The 17,206-nt window shown below is 39.1% G+C and overlaps 1 long non-coding RNA gene across 1 annotated transcript; it reads left to right on the top strand.

Moving 5' to 3' along the window:
* The first annotated feature begins 5,048 nt into the window (after nucleotides 1-5,048).
* On the top strand, nucleotides 5,049-5,351 carry LOC122136959. The gene is made up of 2 exons (XR_006154439.1): nucleotides 5,049-5,099; nucleotides 5,260-5,351. It is a non-coding gene; the product is annotated as an uncharacterized LOC122136959 (long non-coding RNA).
* Nucleotides 5,352-17,206: the final 11,855 nt, after the last annotated feature.

Genomic DNA, 17,206 nt, shown 5'->3' with positions numbered 1-17,206 from the left:
CATCAGCATATACTGTAGATGAAAGGATACTCTATATTTGTTAAAAATAGAAGGCATAATTAGCATGTACAGGATAAACAATACTGGCCCAAGGATTGATGCAAAGTGTACACTGAATTAGGCAGATAGGATCTTAATGTTGTGAACAACAACAACAACAACAAAAACAACAACAACAACTTCCCAAAGTTGTCACAGAGAGAAGCAGAGGGCTCTAGAATAGAATGCACAGAGGGATTTAAAACAGTTAATAATACAGAAAATAACATGAGGTTTATGACAATGTTGTGCTGAATCTGGTCCATGCTGTTTGATATGTGTTTTAGATCATGTTCCTCTCAGACTGAGTGGAGGTAAGGGCCGGTGCTCTGGGAGGCTGGAGGTGTATCATAACGCTGTGTGGGGCTCAGTCTGTGATGATCAGTGGGACATCAGCGATGCTCAGGTGGTCTGCAGGCAGCTGGGTTGTGGAGTAGCACTGAGGGCTGATGGGAATTCAGTCTTTGGTGCTGGTGAAGGTGTTGTGTGGCTGAACAGAGTCGAGTGCAGAGGGAATGAGATTCACCTGTGGGACTGTCCTCTCTCCCTGAAAAACCACACTGACTGCTCCCACAAAGAGCACGCTGGACTCACCTGTGCAGGTCACAGCAAACACTGAGGAATATTATTCAGTTCTTCATTTTAAAGTGAAAACATTTGTATATTCAAGACATTTGCATGAACTGATTATAATTTCAGCATTTTTTTCATTGTCAGATTTGTCAGTGTCCACTGCTCCTGCCACAACAACATCAGTTTCTCCTCCAGTGCGCTTAACATCAGTCTCTCCTCCACAAACTCCTCCAGCAGCGTCTCTCTCTGCCCCCCCAGTGCTTGTGATTGTTCTGGGAGTTGTGCTCTTACTGCTCTTAGTGCCACTTCTTATACTGATTCAGCAGAACAGAGTGATGAGGAGAGGTAGGAGAGATCCAGAGACTGTCATATTGTGTCTTATTCAGTGTGTGATCAGTCATGTGTTGTGAACTGACAGCAGGTTTGTCTGTCTACACTCACAGCTCTCTCTGACTGGTACACAGGACTACACAGGACTCAGTCTCAGAATGAGCCAGTATATGAGGAAATTTATCACAGACACAATCAATTAACTCATAGAGGTGAGGCATCATGACAGAACGTAACTGTAACTGTGTACTGATTCAAAGGGACTCTACAGTGTTTACTTCTCCTCGATTGCTAGCACATAATCATTACCCTTACAATGTTGAAATCAGCTTGGCACCTCATGTTGTATAAAGATCAAGTTGTTGATTTTAACTTTCAAAACATCTTGCAAAGCTGAATCCTACAAAGATGAAATAAAAAAAAAAACATTTCTGATTGTTCTGCTCTGCCTTAACAGGGAGTCTCATCTCTGAAGACACTGATGAGCTTCTCACAGGTTAGAGAGGTGATTTTAACAATTTCATTAAATAACTGTAATCTGTGAAATTCAGAAATTTCAGGAAATTATTGACTATATATATATATATATATATATATATATATATTTAATTATTAAAATTTTGAAGATAGTGAATGAGATCACACCAGGATTATATATATATATGTATTTGGTTGGGGATCCTTAAAGGCACACCATGTCATTTTTCACCGCTAGAGGACAATTTCAAAACAAACAAAAAAGTTTGATGACGCTATGACTGAGTGTGGAATCATGGGAATTGTTGTCTTCATCCTCATAGCCGATGCAATGTGACGGGACTCACGCAGAAATCATGTACATGGATAAGATAATGATTTATTAACGTAGTAGAATGAAGCAGGGTGAGTCTGAAAGCTGTCGAAGCAAAACGAGGCCGCTGAACGAGCGTGACACACGGCTCGAAAGCAGCGGAGCTTTTATTATGCCACAGTCGACTGCTTCAACAGCACTGTTTTATCATACTAGATACATTTGAAAGTTCTGTTATAATGCTACTCTGTGCGGTTGTAACCGCTCTATTAAAACGCACAACATATTAAAGCGTCTTTGGTGTTTTCATGTTTTCTACAAAATAAAACCGGAAATCGAGGGGTTATGATGTCATTAGCAGGTGACACAATGACACTATGGACACGGTCCGTGTCACTAGTTAAAATTGCTTATTTTTCTGTATTTAAACATTCTAAAAAACATTTGGGATAATGTAAGTACACAAGTCAGCAAAATATATAACACTGTTCTAGTGAGTTTTGGATATTTTAATAAAAAAATCTTACATATTGTGCCTTTAAGCACAAATTACAGCATCAGTGTGGTTTGGTATGGAAGCGATCAGCCTGTGGCACTGCTGAGGCACTATTGAAGCCCAGGTTTCATTAATAGCAGCCTTCAGCTCTTCTGTATTGTTCAGGCATGTTGGCTGGCCAATCAAGAACAGTAATATCATGGTGCGCAAACCACTTGAAAGTGGTCTTGGCATTGTGGGCAGGTGCTAAGTGCCACTGGAAAAGGAAATCAGCATCTCCATAAAGCTTGTTAGCAGATGGAAGCATAAAGTGCTCCAAAATCTCCTGGTAGATGGCTGTATTTACTTTGGACTTGATAAAACACAATGGACCAACACGAGCAGATGTCACGGCTCTCCAAATCATCACTGACTTTGGAAACTTCACATTGGATTTCAAGCAGCTTGGATTCTGTGCCTCTCCAGTCTTCCTCCAGACCTTGATTTACTTTTATCTGAAAAGAGGTCTTTGGACCACTGAGCAACAGTCCAGTTCTTTTCAGTTCTTCCTCAGACCAGGTAAGATACTTCTGACATTGTTTCTGTTTCAGAATTGGCTTGATAGCCCCTTTCCTGAAGACATCTGGAAAGCTGTTTGTGCATATATTAGTTGCAAAGACTAAAGTCTCAAACCCAAAGAGATATTCTTTATAAAAGTTAAGACTCATCCACAGCCTCCTAAAATGCCTCATTTAAACACACACCACAAGTCTACGTCACTGTGTGGGAAGAACTTTGGAACGTAACTTTGATTCTCGCTGTTGCTGCCGGCACCTTGTCGTGGATACGCTGTTTTGCTGTAAAGGCGAAAATACTTTGTTTGGCCTTCCAAAAGAGGACACAACCAGAAATCAGTGGTTAAGTTTTATTTACAACACTGTTCCAGAACAGTTCAACCTAAATATTCAGATGTGTGCAGCACATTTTATGGAGGACTGAACCTGGGAGAGCAACCTACAATGTGTCCATGTACAAAGGCTATTTATATAAAGTGGGGCAATTTCAACTTTGCAAGGACAGTCTGGTGCTTCTGACTCACAGAGTGTAAGTATGTTTTCATATTTAAAGAATTTGCCACTGATGATTCAAACACACGTTTTGAGCAGTAGAGTAGGCTTTTTGGTTGTTGTTTCTCAGATCAAAAATGCAGACATGGTTTTATGTTTACACGGCGAAATACGCAACGCAACGCATAAAAAGACAGTTAAAGCCATTATAATCAGTAATTATGTCCACACTGGATGCAACAAATGTCTCGTTTGTAATGGGTTTTATTGGTTTTGTCTCGTCGCGCCGGGAGACGGCATCACAGTATGGTAAGTGGTGTAACATTTCGGTCACATGCTTGAGGTATTCAGCCAATCACAATGCACTGGATAGCTGGCTAATCAGCATACACCTCACTTTTCAGAATGATGAGCTTTGTAAAAATCGACGCATTTCAGAAAGTCAGGGCATATAGGAGCAACAATAATGTATATTATGTGGAAAATAATGTGTTTTTGTAACCTTAAACTGCATAAACACATTGCATTACAGCAAATACACAACATAATGTTCTTTTATCAACGTCATATGACCCATTTAATATGCTTTGATACAGCACTCTGTGAACAGCCACCCCTTTCAGTAATGGCCTTCTGTGACTTACCCTCTTTGTGGAGGGTGTGAATGATTGTCTTCTGGACCATTGCCAAGTCAGCAGTCTTCCCCATTATTGTGTTTTCAAAGAACAAGTGATACCCAGAATTTACTGTAGAGATGGTCATTTAATGAAACTTAAATTTAAATATTATAATATTTTGAGAGACTGGATCATCAAAATTAAAACAAACAATAAAAAAACTTTTGAAATGTTTTACTTTACATGTAACGAATCTAGAATATATGAAAGTTTCACTTATTGAAATGTTACAAAAAAAAAAACTTTTTCATGATATTCTAGTTTTTTGAGATGCACCTGTATATATATTCTATATATATATAGAATTATTATTTTGATTTTGCAGAGAGGGTGAATGAAATCACACCAGGATTGTATGAGGATATCTTTACTGGTGGACCAAGACCAGATTGTGAAACAGGTGCTGGTGCTCTTCTGTACTTTAGTTGTATTTCTCTTTCTGTAATTCTGCAATGTGCATATTGATATATACAATACATTCAAGTTTGTTTTGAGTGCGATGACAATGGTTTTGTGTTAAATTTGTAGACAACACACCAGAGGGATATTATGAAGTCGTTACTACTGGACAGAACTGTGGTACTGAAAAAGGTGATTTTATTTTTGGATTATTTTTCTTATGGATTTTTACACCCTACTTCTTTAAGGTGAAGACCAGTTCAGATAAAATAAAATAATGTCATTTTATCAGCTTAACTTTACATTTAAGATCTTACAATGTATATGTGCTTGTGTCTGTGTATTGTTTGTGTGTGTGTGTGTGTGTGTGTGTGTGTGTGTGTGTGTGTGTGTGTGTGTGTGTGTGTGTGTGTGTGTGTGTAGTGGACACACCAGAGAATTATGATGATGTCATCATTAATGGACAATGTTCTCAATGTGCAACAGGTGAGTCACAAAGAACTTTTTAATAAACTAAATTAGTTTCTATGATATTTTGAATGTGTTCATACCCTTCATAAATTATTATGGCTATATCAGGTGTAATCTAATAATCTGTCATGAGGAGACAGGGACCTACTGTATGACATAACACCAGTTCAAGGTCTATTAAAAATTTTAATTATCTTTTTTGTACATGTGTAAAGAGGGAGATCAGGAGGAGTATGATGATGTGTGGAGTATCACTGAAGATGTGACAAACCTGTTAGGTAACCTTATTGGCTTATGATTCCAACATCATTTTTGTAAGAACCTATTTTAAGAGACAAATACTTATAATTATAAATGATTATATTAGTAATTTGCTGATTTAAATGAAATTAACTCTGATGAAATCATAACATTAAACTTTTTTTTTTTTTAATGCAGACTATGATGATGTGGGGGAGGAGTCAAATGATGAGGGAGGGGCCGTATGACTCAATGGCCACACCTACTACCTCTGTGTATTTCATCATTTTTTTTAAAAAAGGTTGCTTTAGATTCTCCTAATATTCTTTAATATGTTGCTTAAAATGTTCATGAACACAAATGTAGATGAACAGAACTACTGTTAACATTATAAATTCTAGTTAAAATATGAAGGTTATGGATCAGGATTAGGGTTAAGTATTTCTATGGTTAATCATTTGTGGTTTGATTTACTCTTCTCTTAAAGTTTTTTGTTCCTTTCAAATAGTTACAGTTACAATGACTTGCACAAATATGTTTCTGAACATTTGTTGAATGTATGTTCGAAAGCATTCATGATCAACCTAAAATAAGATGTTTGCATAAATGTTATTCTCTGGCTGTGTTGTAGTGTAATACAATTGTCATAAGAATACAGTTGCATGGTGGGATGCAAGAACTACACGTCTCGCCCAAAAAAATGTCTGCTATATGACAAAAATATGTGGACGTATAAATACTTATTAAACAGCATTTTTAGTGATCATTCTACTCCTGATTCCTGAATTATTCTTAATACAGAAAACATTAATTAAGAATGAGAAATAATATATACCAAAAAAAAAATAAAAAATATCAATAAAATAAAATAATGAGATAATAAATGATGAAAATCTGAATAGTATTGCTCGATTAATTTAAATCTTGGATTAATTATTTTGATCATTCCATGGTTGTAATTTAGAATATTTTTTTAATATTGTTGACTTATTTTTTTTTTTTTTTTCTAAATTGTTAAACAGAAAAAAAGAAGTTCAAACCTTTAGTATGTAGTCTAAAGTTACTAAAGACTGACACGATAGATGAAATATGATGCATTAGGTTACTGGCTATTCACGCTGGTTTTTATTTGACTATTGACTTGGACATTACGATTTGCTTTATTTTTGGTTATGCAGACAGGCACACAGATAGAAAATAAAAATAAAAAATCAGATTTATCCAGCAATTTCAGTGGTGTGATTCAGTCCCCTGCTGGTGGTCAAAGGTGAACAAACAGGTAATCGCTTTTTTAGGGTCTTTTACTGTCCAGTCTCGCGGTATTACACGATGAAATGCATATAGAGAACGTCAAAGAATAGTTTGTAGGGCTATCTTGCCTGTAAATGATTAGTAGCCAAACTAACATAATCGCCATTATTTTAATCTTTCCAACTTGTATCATTAAATCTATGGTAAATTACTTTTATGGTTTTATAGGTTTTTTGATAAAATTGTTCTCACTGTTAAGAATCTCTCACTGCTCTGTACTTATACTTGGTAAAGTATAATAACACAAGTCTAATCTTGAGCTGAAAGATTTCAAAGGGATAGTTCCCCCTAATGAAAAATTAACTTACACCCATGGATTTACTCACCCTCAAGCCTCCTAGTTGTTATAACTGACTTTTTCACATCAGAGTACAATCGTGGTTGCGCTAAAACATAAAACTACGTACTCAAGCTCCTTATCTGTTCCTCTTTTGCCGGCTTCCACTTTTTTCAGCACACATAAAACTACAGCTGCTAAAGTGGTGATTTATCCATTGCTCTTTTTTGTTTACACCACTAGCACATGACGTTTTATTCTTCTATAGAAAACTTGTGTCGTAGCGTACGAGTTAATAGGTGTCATCATGGTACAGTCTACACCCTGTCGTTAGCCAAGGTTTTATAGATCCATGTCGTCACTGTGTGACAAGCAATAATTCTTATAGGATGCTAAAATTATGCAGTGTGTTTTGTGCTAGGGCCGGATACATTGGCCAACGTCAGGCCCGTTGGCGTGCCAAATCTCGGGCTAGTTTTTGATTGGTGTAACGTGAGGGCGCTCCAGTTTTACGAATCACACTCGAGGCCATTGTTTGAGAGTGGAGAACCTTTGAGTTGGGTATATTTGAGTTTTTACGCGAGCAAGTCACTGATACAAGAACTTGAGCAAGTAAATGAAGGGCATGCACTAGGCAGCTGTTGTAATGCTTTACATTTATCTTACCACCAAGCCATTACATTCCAAGTATGGCAAATATTTTAAGTAATGTAATGTAAATTATAGGGCACACTTCCATTTTTGAGTGAACTATCCCTTTAAAGATCCGGTGCTGAGTCAGTCCATAACTAGCATGATGAAGTCAGATAATATATTATGCATAACATAATTCAAGTTTGTGATGATGTCCTCTTCACCTTGGGGACAGTGGGCATTTTGGGGGGGGGGGGATATACAGCCTACATTAACTTTGACCAACAAATGTAACGCCAATTTATGCCATTCATTATAAGATAATTTTAGAACTTAAATGTTCACGGTTGGATTTTTAATCTGGACTTTGAATCAAACAAGAGTGGTTTAAAAACTAAATCAAACACATAAAATCTTATGTTTTCTGAAACGCACCTTTTTATTTTACCCTTTAAAACTTTGTCTTACAATGATATTTGAAGATATTCTCGCTTGCTTGCGCTAATCTAGCAATAACATATGTTGAATGAGCACATCCGATGATGATTTCATTACTGTCTTTTTCTGTAGATGGTGTCAGCCACAGCATATAGCTCTACAGGGTGGTAGTTTCAGACTCATGTTGCTTAGTAGTAATGAAAGAAGGTAAAAAATTCATTTTGTGTTGTTTTGCCATATGCCATGGGCCAGGGAACAGAGAATTCTCCACTGTCTGTCAGGTAGGAGGAACATTTTTCTGTCATGTCACTTTAGAAGAAAAATCAGTTTTGTTATAACAATTGTATTTTTTCTGAGTAGCTTAAAAGACTGCTTGGTCTCACAGAACAGAACTTAACAAGATGACAAAAGCCCAGGTCCACGTTGTAAAATCCTCAATAAAGATATATAGTAACAAGCAAAAATGGTTGCTTAATCTTCACAAATGAACAGTTTATGGTTTTTTTGTGGGCCATCTGAAACCACTTGTGGATTTAGGTAAATTAGGTAATTTTTTAAAAGGCCTGTTTTCAATTTATTAATTTTTACTGAGTTGAGTTTAATTTATGTGGTTAATGTTGCGTGCTAACACTAATAGACATTTTATTGGCATAATGCTGTTAGTTATCAGTGCTTTATCTCGTCTCTGTCAGGTGTTGGGGGGCTTTGATAGGGTCTGTAAATAAACTGGAGAGTTTCCTGCCTCCTGTAAGTATCATACATGTGGTGTGTGTGTGTGTGTGTGTGTGTTTGTTGGTGTGCGCCTCCCCTCACTGAGGTCCTTGATATGCCGTGGAGGATGCGTTCATTCAAGCACTGACATTTTTTGATATATATGGAGAGAAATCCGTAAACGCATCCGCGTGATTTGTCACTGAGGTTTGTTTGATGATTTCCTCTGTTGTGTCTAATAAGGTAATAGCGAGTGTGGATTGGAGGGTGTTGGGCCTCTTTTCTCTCGGGTCCTCATTAAGCGGGGCTGAGAGGATGCCCTTAACTTCTGTATCATCAGAGCGGAGAAAGCTTGTTCTGGGTGTTTGAGGTTAATCACACGCTGAGGATGAGGATGATGGGAAGGATGCTCTGATGTTCATGTTTACTGTCTTGCAGTTGAATACTCATCACAGCGGTAAGTACACAAGGAATGAAACAGATGAAGGTATTTTCAGATGGTATCTTAGAAGCAGTCAATCTTATTTATTAAGTCACTTTAATGTGCGTGTCTCATATAATAGTAATAATATAAATAAAAATATGAAAGACTTCCTAATTCATGTTTATTATTTATTTAGGTGGAATCCCAAAGGGCAAGCACTGCACCATTTTAATTATGATTATTTTTTTTTTCTATACTTTTTTGATTTGCGCTTAATTGATATAAAAGCTTATAGATAAAGAGATACACTGCATAGATACAGAGAGACAAAAATGAAGATATATTACATTTAAAAGCTTAGGTGTTCCATTTGTAATAGTTTGCCATTTGTGGACAATGGTCATTATTCCATAATGTAATGTCGTCCACCCCCACCCTCATTATTCTAATCCCATTCATCTTTTTTGTCATGGGCTTCAGCTCAGTATATGATTGTGTGAAATGTGAGGCTGGTTTGGTGGTCACAGCTGGTGAAAAAACGCTGTGCTGGTCTAGAACAAGAGCTTTCTTCATAGAGGTCAGTCTGTGAACATCTATGATGTCAGGATGACTGGGATTTGGCTGAATGCTGCTAATTGGTGTGGAACGAGCTGGACTGTGGCCAGACCTGTAGATTTGCTCTGGGTGATGCTCGACTTTGGAGACCAGGTTCCATGGACGAATCTTCTGGATGATTTTTCTTATTGTGTAAGGGGATCAGACCATCCACACTGAATGAACTGTGGGTCAGAGGATGGGATGCCGGATTAGACATCTCAGAGGGCAAATGGACTAAGAGATAGCCAGCTGATAAATAAAGATGCTGGAGTCAATCTGCTCAGAGGGGAAGTCTGTGGAGGCGAAAAACAGTGTGGCCAAAATTTGTGCACATACTCTAAGTAAAATCGGTGATTTACACTTTTTGCGGCTTAGATGCATAGGGGTTTCTAATACTTTTACATATGTTTTTATTTTAGAAGTCAGGCTGTTGGAGGTTCTCAGAGCTGCTCTGGGAGGTTTAGATACTTCATGATCAGCCGTGGACATGGCGTGTGCTTTTGACACTGTCGTCTTTGACCACAGGATGCAGAGGTGTGTGTAGAGAGCTGGACTGTGGGGCTCCTGTACAGTGGTGCTGGGAGCACTGCTTTTGACAAAGGAGACACTCAGATGTGGACACAAGAGATTCATGCCAGAGGAATGAGTCTCAGATTCACCTCTGTCCAACAACACCATTAAATGAAAACAACTGTTTTCAGTCAGTAGTTCTCAGTGCCATGTTTGCTGTTGTGTTGAGTCACTGTGTTTATTCAAGTGGCCAGGTCAATGCAGCTAGATATAATATTTATAATAGAATTAATGCTTCAATCTGAATGAAAGATGCTTTTTGGAGATGAAGATTTGGGTTGTTTTGCCACGACTTTAGTGTGTGGGCACTGCTCACAGTTGATCCTCTCCACTGGTCTATGGTGCAATGACGCGTGTATTACTGTGCTCAATGGCTGCCAACTTCATGAACTGTAACCCCCATAGTGATTTCTGTGGGATTATGTGAAGAGAAAGTCTGATGTTTACATGAGACCAACCACTGAGCGGTAAGCCGCCTATCGGAAGAATCCTGGGCCTAGAATACACTCGCAGCAAGTGCCAGAAGAGCTTGATGCCCTCCAGAGAGCCACGCGCACTGAAGCATGTCATTTCGGCAAAAAAGGTTCCCGACCAAGTATGGAGGCATAACTAACAGATTATTGAAGGTTGACTTTGTTTGTAGTCAAAACCTTTTCTTTTATTGGTCGGATGAAACGAGTGCTAATTTTTTTGAGCTAAGGGCATGGGTTTTCATGAAGCGTATGCAGAAAACTCATCGTATTAAAACAAATAAAATGACCTGAAATCTTTAGTTGGTGTGCAATGAATCTAAAATATAGTGATAATTTAATTATTGTTGATCAATTTACATTATGGGAATACTAGATGAACTTTTCATGGATAACTGCTAATTTCTTGAAGAGGACGCTGTAAGAGTTCAATTTTTCTTTTTTTTTTTTTTAATTGCCCCACTTTGTTACCATAGGCATTCATTTTTCTCTTCGTTCCCACCTCCTTCATAATCCACATTTATTTGGTCATGTGTCTTCAGGCCAGTAATAGATACTGTGAATGGAGGTTGGTTGGGGTCACAGCGCTTATGTGCTGGTTAGAGTAGAGGTTCTTCATAGATGTCAGTGGGGGGGAAACACAGTGTGCATGAAGTTACTGGAAAATATGCTGAGTGACATTTGCCAGTATGTGTTGTTTATTAGATTATGGACTGAGGAGCAGAACATGAGGATGTCTGCATGGTGCCTCATTGGGATTCGAGGATCAGAGTACAAATATCTGAATTAACCTCTTGTTTTGTGTTGGTGATCGAATCCATGAAGAACCATGGGTAGGCGGGAAACGCGCAAAGGCACCATTATAAACCATAAACGTATACCCATGCATTGTGACTCATCAATAAAAGATGCTGGAGTCATCCTGATCGAGGTTAAAGTCCGTATTGAGGGTAAGTAAATCTTTGTAAAACCTTTGCGCTACATACGGGGATAATTTTATTTTTGTTATTTGGTGTTTTTATATTTTACATTTATCAGTTATCATATATTGAGTATCCATTAAGTTAGTATTGTTGTCTGTTTTTTTGAATTACCATGTGGATTATTAGAAGTCAGCTGGTTGGCGAGGTTCTCACTGCAACTGGGAGGTTTAGCAGCTACTGATGGTCAGACGTGGAGTTCAGTGGTGATTGCAGTGCCTTTTCAACAGCAGGTCGCAGAGGTTGTGTGTAGAGAGAGTGGGACTCTGGGGGCTCATGTACAGGTGTGGGAGAGAGTGCTTTGACAACCTAGTTTAGGACGGTCAGATGTGAGTCAAGAGGATTCAGATGCAGAGGTCCGAGTCTCAGATTCACCTCGGTCTGGTCCAACCTCCATTTGATACATGTTTCATGGTAGTGCCAAGCTTGGAGGTGACTGATGTCCGTACGCTCAAGTCCTGAAAGTTATAAAACATCAGTCAAGTATGTCCCTGGTGGGACAGACTGTAGGGGCCGATTTATGTATTGACAGGTTACTGACGGTTAAAGTCATTCTATGAATAGGGTGACTACTAGCAGTAAAGGGTGAGATGAGTCAAAAATAGCTGGTTCACTACGCGTCGCTAGCTGGTACAGCGTGTGTTTGTCAGTCTCTTCTGGTCTACTGGGTGGCCGTCTGGTTGTGAGCTCGTCACAGGGCACTGATGCAGTTGCAGTGGTATCGTGGTAGAGAACTGGACTGTGGAGAACATGTAGATGTCAACCGATGATGCTTACTTTGGACCAGGATCCAGACCAATCCTGATAGATTGTCATGTGTACTGGATCAGAGTCTACAACTTAAGAAAATGTGTGTCCATCAGAATTAACTGGTAAACATAACTGATAAGCATGGCTGACGATGCTGGATCAGAAGAGCGGCTCCGGGAGTGAAACCGAAGATCCCTCGTGTAGTTCAATGACCCACCTTCCCCGGAAGAATTATGTCTCAACAGTAATAGACTGTAAAAAAAATCTTTTACTTCTGATTTGAAGATGGAGTTTTGGTTTTTTTACAGCCAGATCAACGCAAGCGTTAAATGGATGACCATTCCATATTCTGGTTATACTTAAAGAACGGTTAACACTCTGTTTTTTTGTGCATCACCGGTATAATGTGAATGTCTTAACAACATTAAAGTATAAAGCGAAATTATAACAATAAACGTATATTTTGATTTGTTAAAACGGTATGGAAGAACAAACTTTCAAGTTTTTCTTATGAGCTCACCAATGACTTCATGGCGATGATTGACCAATCATTAATCGGTTTTTACCCCAGCTCTCATAACATTAGACAGATCATCAGAATCAACTCATCAATGGAACCAGTTTGTCATCATATGCGCGGTCACCCTCATGTCGGCTTCACAAACCCATAGATGCGTTCATCTTCGGTATCACACTCCTCGTTAAAAGAATTTTAGACTGTAGTCCGACAGAAACGGTCTGTCCCGGACTCTGAGAACGAGTTAATGTATACTGTTCATGGATCAGACGTGTCGGATAAAACGTGTGTCACACTAGTCCATTTGACCTATCAGAGATGCGTTTCAGTCATTGTACTGTTTGAGTAGCTGATTACTACGGATATGGGTTCCAAAATAGCAAAAACTCAGACTTTATGTCAGCGTTTGTCTTCTAAAAAATTTAACAGCTTATGCATTGTGCGTTAATGCTTAGTGTGTAGACGCGATATCCGTTTCGCGAACGATTTCATTTCGATGTTTGGTGAACTTCTTCAAGTAAGACTCACCTGTTCCACGAGTGAATCGTTCGCGAACCGGATACGGTCCTACGTCCTGCATAGGCTTTGAACGCACAATCACAACGCGCCGGGAGACTTTTTTAAAACCTAGTATAAGTCGTATTTCTGAGCTCAAATTGATTACCACAATGGATTTCCAGATGCTTCAAAAATTTTAACGGACCCCTCTGATGTCACTGCTACTTATGATGTTTTTTTATTTATTACCTTTCTGGACGTGGACAGTATACCGTACGAATACATTGACTCTTTCTCGAGTGACGGAAAGCTCTCGACTAAATCGAAAATACCTTAAACTGTTTTGTTGAAGATGAACAGAGGTCACGGTACGTTTTGGGAAGTTTCCAGTTGTGTTTGGTGCGACAGTGCACTTAATGGACATAATTTTGTAATATTTGGGTGGAAAGAAACGGAGGGGGCGCCTTAACTAATTTCTAATGCGGGGTCACTGAAAAAGTAATGAAGCAGCATTGGCTTTAAAGCGTGACTTTAATAATGAAGCCTTTTTTTTACGCCCGATATATTTATTTTAACCATATCATTTTATACATCATTCCATTATACAATCGATGAGACAACTATAGTTTAAAATGATTAGTACATTTAACATTACCGAGATTCATATGAATGATTTTCAATAATTGTCGGTGGGTATGGGGAAACACACACAGTGTGTGTCTTGTCTGGGTTGCCAAACGAGTCCATGAGATGTTAACTCGTTAACAAAGGGGGCTCACACAATATCGCTGCTCTCTCCTTCACATGTGAAATGGGTGGTGGGGGGGGGGGTTGGTTGTGTTAGCCTAAGGAGGCCGGGTCGGGTCTGTGGTTTATCTGTCTCGTCGGTGCTTCGGGCCATAGCCGGGGATGGCGAGGGTCACCCGCGTAGCTGGGTTGTGGAGGTTCGTCGCTGCCGGGGGGGGGGTATGGATGAGACGGCAGGATCAGGTACACGTGCTGAGATGCATGGGTGACGCTGCGTGTTTCCCGTGGGGCCAGCAGGATGCAGAGGTGGCGTCGGGTAGAGAGCTGGACGGTGGGGGTCAGTTCCCTAACTGCCGGCTGTGAACAGTCGTGTTGGCTGAGGAGCCAGGCGAGTTACCTTGTTCCGCGCTGATCGTAGTATGTACGGTGTGTGTCAACGCAGAATCAGGACTGCTCCGCCGGTTTCCAGGTGCACTATTAAAACATGATGGACCAAACAAAGATCAGGAATGGACCCTCTGATGTCACATGGACTACTTTAATCATGTTTTTTAACTCGCACCTCTGTACAACTGGACGAGGGTTGGACAAGTACACCGTTATCATTACAATGATCATGGACTGGACTGTAAAGCTCTCGGACTAATTTCCTTCTTTGAGTAAATCCCATTAGGCTTTATCGCGATTTTTGTGTATGTGTGGTCTGTGTGTCTGCCCCATCTTATGAGGCCAGTCCACTTTCCTCTATGTCCTATACACTATTTTAATTCCTCTCTGGTCCATTACTTAGACCCTGTTAATAATGAGGTTAATAAATGCAGCAGGTCCCCCCGCTGAAAAAATGAGGCATCCGCATTTCTTGTAAAAGTCGTTCTGTAATAATAAATTTTTGGTGGTGATGGCTGTACTTTGTTTTATGCTGCAGAATAGTTTATACAAATCTGGACATGTTGGACATCATGATGAACAACTATGAGTTAAAAAAATGATTGTACATTTAACATAAACCTAGATCAATGCATGATTTCAAATAATGTGTGTACCGTACATTGTGTTCATGATACTGACTGCGTTAATGGCATGTTAACAATCAACCCCTTAAATATGAAGTGGGTTACCAATGTTTTTTTTTCCTTGTTTCAGGAGTCCGGCTGGTTGGAGGTTCTCGCTGCTCTGGTAAGTTAAGAATCATTCAGATCAGACCTCAGTGATAAGCCACCTGCTGTAAATCATTAATGAATAATGCTTAATGGTTGACCAACAAAGACAAGAATTATTTAGTTAAAAATGTGCCAGTATTTTTTATTTATTTAATATTTTTTAATGAGAAAAATAATGTACTGGTCTAAAATATGCAAACTAAGAAAGAATCATACTTTAACAGTGTATTATTCTGGGTCATTGTTAATTTGTACAGTACATATACATTTTTAACGTCAGTTTGTATGTATTATGATGAAAAAGATTAATTTAAAAGTGAACAATATTATGCTTAATTAATATTAACTTAGGTTGATGGATATTTTAAAATAATTTTAATTATCATGATTAACATAATGGTAACAAACTGAACCAGATAATAAAGCATTGCCAATGCCCCCCACCCTTTGTTCAGAAGTCAGGCTGGTTGGAGGTTCTCGCTGCTCTGGGAGGTTAGAGATACTTCATGATCAGACGTGGATGTCAGTGTATGACGCTGTCTTTGACCAGCAGGATGCAGAGGTTGTGTGTAGAGAGCTGGACTGTGGGGCTCCTGTACAGGTGCTGGGAGCAGCTGCTTTTGACAAAGGAGACACTCAGATGTGGACACAAGAGATTCAGTGCAGAGGAAATGAGTCTCAGATTCACCTCTGTCCAACATCACTATCACATGAAAACAACTGTTCACGTGACAATGATGTTGGGCTGTTTTGTGCAGGTTGGAATGAATTTCCTTTAAGTAAAATATATATTTTTTTAAATGAACTTTTTTTTGTCATTTTTGAGTCTTTTTGCTATCTTAACTTCTCTTTCTCTATCTCTCTCTTTCTCTGTCCTTCAATATTTCTTTGTGTCATTATCTGTTCAATGTACAGAGCGTGCAAATGTGAGGTTGGTTGATGGCCACAGAAGCTGTGCTGGTAGAGTGGAGGTTCATCATAGAGGTCAGTGGGGAACAGTGTGTGATGTTGGTTGGGATTTGGTTGATGCTGCAGTGGTGTGTAAAGAGCTGGACTGTGGAGAACCTGTAGATGCTCTGGGTGATGCTTATTTTGGATCAGGACTGACCATGAGTATTGTCACGTGTACTGGATCAGAATCCACATTGAAGAACTGTGGGTCTTCAGGATGGAGTAAATATGGCTGTGGTAAAGGTGCTGGAGTCATTTGTTCAGGTGAATGAGACTGATCTTCAAAATATTTTGGTTTGAAAGGGTTGAAAGCCTAGGAGGACGTAGAGCAATGCATTTTGAATTTTAAATTAACAGTGAACTGTACATTGTTTGTCATGATACCTGATGCATTAACTGATGTTAATAAATTGAACCTTATTTTAAAGTGTTACCAATGTTTTTTTTTTCTTTGTTCAGGAGTAGGGTTGGTTTTGGTTTCTTTATGTTATGTGTTGTTCTAGATACTTCATGATCAGACGTGGATGTCAGTGTGTGACACTGTCTTTGACCAGCAGGATGCAGAGGTTGTGTGTAGAGAGCTGGACTGTGGGACTCCTGTACAGGTGCTGGGAGCAGCTGCTTTTGACAAAGGAGACACTCAGATGTGGACACAAGAGATTCAGTGCAGAGGAAATGAGTCTCAAATTTACCTCTGTCCAAAATCTCCATCACATGAAAACAACTGTTCACATGACAATGATGTTGGACTGATGTGTGCAGGTTGGAATTTTTTTATTTTGAGTAAAATTATTTTTAAAAATATACCATGTTTTCACATTTATTGTGCCTGTGTTTCTACCCAGTCCCACTATTTCTTATCCTCCATCCTCTGTCTCTTCATATCTCATTCTTTGTGTTAAATATACAGACAGTGTGAATGTGAGGTTGGTTGGTGGTCACAGTCGGTGTGCTGGTAGAGTGGAGGTTCTTCAAAGAGGTCAGTGGGGAACAGTGTGTGGTGCTGGTTGGGATATGACTGAAGCTGCAGTGGTGTGTAGAGAGCTGGACTGTGGAGAACCTGTAGATGTTCTGGATGATGCAGTGGTGTGTAGAGAGCTGGACTGTGGAG

This window comes from Cyprinus carpio, chromosome B4 (genome assembly GCF_018340385.1).
Source record: "Cyprinus carpio isolate SPL01 chromosome B4, ASM1834038v1, whole genome shotgun sequence".
NCBI lineage: Eukaryota > Metazoa > Chordata > Actinopteri > Cypriniformes > Cyprinidae > Cyprinus > Cyprinus carpio.
This window is presented reverse-complemented; position numbering and strand designations above follow the sequence as displayed.